The sequence below is a fragment of the Pseudophryne corroboree genome, chromosome 5 (assembly GCF_028390025.1).
Source record: "Pseudophryne corroboree isolate aPseCor3 chromosome 5, aPseCor3.hap2, whole genome shotgun sequence".
Classification (NCBI taxonomy): Eukaryota; Metazoa; Chordata; class Amphibia; order Anura; family Myobatrachidae; genus Pseudophryne; species Pseudophryne corroboree.
The window spans coordinates 381,714,049-381,718,681 of NC_086448.1; positions in this window are offsets into that span (position 1 = coordinate 381,714,049).

Below are 4,633 nucleotides of genomic sequence, written 5' to 3' on the forward strand. Positions count from 1 at the left end.
TTGAGTGTCCAATATGGATTGTGGGGCACTCATATGTCTACCACGGTGAAAGGTCTGGTGTGCAGTGCCTTCAGTGCCCTGAAGCTAAACTGATCAGGTGGATCGGTGTCAGGGGCCTACATTGGGAGCAAGTCATGCCCCTATTTTGACAGCAGATGGAGAGGTCGGGTTGCCCGTTGAGAATGGTGTTCCATGCCGGGAGAAACGACTTGACCAAAAGGTTGGGTCTTGACCTTCAGAAGACTATGGTTAGGGACATAGTTAGCCTACAAAACAGGTTACCCTTCCTAAGCGTGGGATGGTCTGACATCATTCCACGGTTGGTGCGGATAGGTGCGGACAAACCGGCTGCCATAGAATTGGTCCAGCGCTGGATCAATTCTGTGGTGGGCCAGGCTGTGAGTGAGAATTGGGTGTTTGTGGTCCCGCATCCCTCCATTTTGGTTTCTTCCCCTCAACTTTACATGCACGATGGTGTACATTTGAATTTGAGAGGTATGGAGATCTTTCTGTAGGACTTGTCCTTGGTCTGTAGTCAGGAATTTTATTAGGCAGGTAGAAGGAGTTTTAGGAGAAGTAAGAGGAGTGTTTTTAAGGTTGAGGTATGGTGGCGGGGTTTCGTTGAAACTGTGGTGGGTTGGGATGGCCTGGAATTGCGGCTGTAGTTGAAAAAGGTTTTTATAGGTGCTCAGGAGATGAGAAGGTAGTGAAGTTTGATACATTACGGGGCTGGAGTACCATCAAACCAGGTGGGCTTCGGTCCCTGGTGGAGTTGGTAGACACCTGAGCACCTTTTTTCTTTGGAGTTGGGGAATACCTTGAGTGGAGAGTTGACCACGGTATCCCCGGTAAAGATTAATTGACACAAGGGGTGGCAAATGGCCCCTTATGGCCCCTTGTGATGTGATGGGGGTTGGGCTGAAGTTGGGCCCTTGCCCCCTTGTGATGCGATGGAGGCTGGGCTGAAGTTGGGCTCTTGCCTCTTGTGTTCTGAAATTTAGATGTTTGGGTCAGCCACAATTTAAAGGGTTAAAATGTAGAATAAATAGGGACTTGAGTTAAATAGGCCATCCCTCCTTGCCACCATACCATTTGTTTAATAAAGCTGACATTTTTATTTGGCAAAATTATTCCTGTTGTCGGTGTCAGTTATTTCCTTAGAGTATGTTTTGAGTATGCGTGTGAATGAAGAATAGTCTACGATAGACATTTTATGTAATTAAAAACAGCTATATCAATATTAATATTTTGGCCTTGAGGAAGGGGGAGAAAACTTTAGTTGATAAGTTCTGTAGGTTCCTGTTTGGGAAAGCTTCATTTCCCTGTTCCCTCCCATGGGGTGATTTTATTCCTAATATCTCTCAATGATGAATATCTTCACTACAGTAATGCCTAGCAAGCATTGGCGTTTCTATAATGGGTGCAATGTGTGTGGTGTACACGGGCCCCTGGGTCTATGGGGGCCCACACTGTAAACACTGCACCCATATTTAATACTTACCTTTCCAGAGTCCCACATCGGGTGCTGCAGCCACAGCAAAAATCCCTTCCAAAATGGTCGCAGCACATGCGCAGTAGGGAATTAGTCTCCGGAATATGGCAGGCACCATGTTTCCGGAAACCTGCGCCATGCAGAGAAGGGGGCCCACCCGGAGTCTGCACAACGGCCCCCTCCTTTGTTAAAACGCCCCTGCTAGCAAGCAAAACTGTATAATAATAATAATAATAATAATAATAATAATAATAATAAGTAGTGGTAGAAGAAGAAGAATTGTTATTATTTATTTATATAGTGCTAGAGCTAGAGCTATTCCAATGTGCTTTATGATTGAATGAAATGTTTGCTTGTAATGTTAGTTAATATCACACTGCAGCATGTAAGTATACTGCCTTCACTATGAACACTGTACGGTGTATACAATAGGTTATTCCTTCTAGGAATCAGTTAATCATATTCCATAGTATTTAGATGCCTTAATTACTGGTACCATGCAGCTGAATACAGCTTAGGTTGGGTGCATAAAAAGTGATGTACAGTACTTTTCAAACCTGAGAGGCATTATAGATCGATTAGATTAGACAGATTTTGGAACACAGGCTACTAAACAAGTATAGCACATAATGTATTGTACCACAGGATATTCTCTTTATGTTCACAGTTACTCATTTCCTGATAAGGTATAAGAATCAATTTTTAGTATGGCCAATTCCTTCCTTGCAACACTCAACAGGAAGACAGAATACTGCTATATCACTTGGGAATGTTTTTCCTCAAAATAAAAGCCTTTTAAACCGTCAAAGGATGAAGCACATTGACGTTTTAACTTTTTTCTCTTTTCCTCTGTTTGAATGACCTTGCTTGATTTCCTTCTGACTAATTTTCATAGAACTATATAAGTTTAATCATAAACTGTGAAACATCTTATAAAAATCCCAACAATTATTGCAAAACATACTGGAAAAGTAGCTCAATAAAATGGGAACAGCGGTAATATTTGGTGGTTAATCTGGGATATTATTCATTTCTGTGCTCCTCACTTAGGGGGAAAAATCGCAAGTCTAATTTTACTAAAATAATGGTATCTGGTTGAGCTCTACAGTATATATATATATATATATATATTTATATATCAAACAAATACTCTCCCTTTGCGCTAATTTGTAAAACCTGTCACCCTGAATAAATACGTACGTAAACTATTTGGTATAGGCAGCCTGATTCAACTAAGTCCCCTGTTAGAAGGGACTGGAAATAAGGAATATACAACAATAGAGGAATTGGCGCAAGGGGGTCGCATCAACTCCCACTATTCCAACCCCTAATTGGTTAATACTTTTTAAAAAAATAATAACATGTTCCATCATAAAACATTTATTAAAAACATATTCAAATTAATACAGAGGAGATATATTATTCCACACTTTAAGATGTATAACTCTTAGCGCTGAATACAAATGTTGAAGGATCACAACAATCTCCTCCTTCTCCTTATAGTTGGTTCGGAGATAGCTTCACAACACAGACAACCCAACGCGTTTCGTCTTATACAAAAGACTTCATCAGGGGTATCTCTCAAGCAGCTGAGAAGTACAGTAGTTTATACAAACAGTATAATGCGACAAAACTTGTTCATACATGCATTATGGAAACTTCAATATAACACTGAGGCTTTCTGATGAACAATCAGTGTGGCCTTGTGGTGAGATAACTTGTACAAAAATTCGGAAACCAAGGTACTGAAGGGTCACTTAGAAAGGAAACCTTCTATACATCTGCAGTGGACGTCTGTTCAACCACATATTACCACAGGACAGACTAGGGCTCATGGATGGTCTCAAAAGCATGTCCTTCAGATTACTTCCTCGTTGTATACTCATTAACGGAGGTGTCGAGACTGTGATCTTAAACTCTGGATCTGAACTAATGATATTCCAGAGCTTTTTAACTGACCTTTCAACTGCATGTAATTTGGTGTTGCAACTTGTTTTGAAAATTATGCTATTAGACCCTCTACACTGTCTAGAGGGAATATCACATTCTTGATATAACCTGCGTGCCTTAACAAGACAGTCCCGTACAACAGCTTTTTATATCCACGGTCTATGAATCGATCTGCACATTCCTCCAATTGAGCCTCAGCAGTTGCTGCATTGGAGTTGTTCCTAAGTACTCTTAAAAACTGTGAGACAGGTAAATTGGATTTAAATCTCTCCGGATGATGACTAGTCACCCATAATAGGGTATTACGATCAGTCGGCTTTCTAAATAACATGTATTCTAAGATGGCTGGTTTGTTCAAAATTGTAAAAAACCAATCGAGATATTGCTAATAGCAGCAGTAAATCTGATTAGACTGTCCAATCTGTTGAGCATATCAACCATTGCAAAAAATGAATCAGTAGTGCCTCGCCATATTAAAAACAGATCATCAATGTATCTCTTGTAATAGAATAATTGCTTAGCAAAACAAGGAAGAATATGTTTGGCTTCATACTTTGCCATATATATGAATTCGCAAACCTCTGGGCCAAATTTAACCCCATCGTGGTCCCCGTGCGTTGAATGAAATATTCATCTTGGTATTGAAAATGGTTGTGAGTCAGCACCAACCCAATCAACTCTAGTAGGAATTCTATGGGTGGCCCATGGTAGGGGCCAGTTGTCAAAGCTTTACCTACAGCCGCCATCCCCTCTCCATACGGGATGATGATGTACAGTGAGCTAACATCCATAGTTGCTAGATGGCAATCAGAGGAGATGCCACTTACAGAGGTCAGACCTTTGAGAAAATCATCAATGTCCCGTATATAACTGTCCATTGATTTAACACACGGCTCTAGATAGTGATTGACAAATACTGCCAAAGGCTGAAAAAGTGACCCTCGGGCAGAAATAATGGGCTGCCCTGGTGGTTTACTCAAAGATTTATGCACTTTAGGAAGAGTGTAAATCACTGGATATACAGGAAACTTGACAGATATTCAAACACATCCTCATTAATCCACAAATTCTGGAGAGCCAAACCAAGAACTGAGACAACCTCCTTTTTGATCCTTGGGATGTGATTAAATTCAATATGTTCATATGTGTCTTTGTCAGCCAGTTGGGACCTAATCTCTTTATCATAATCAG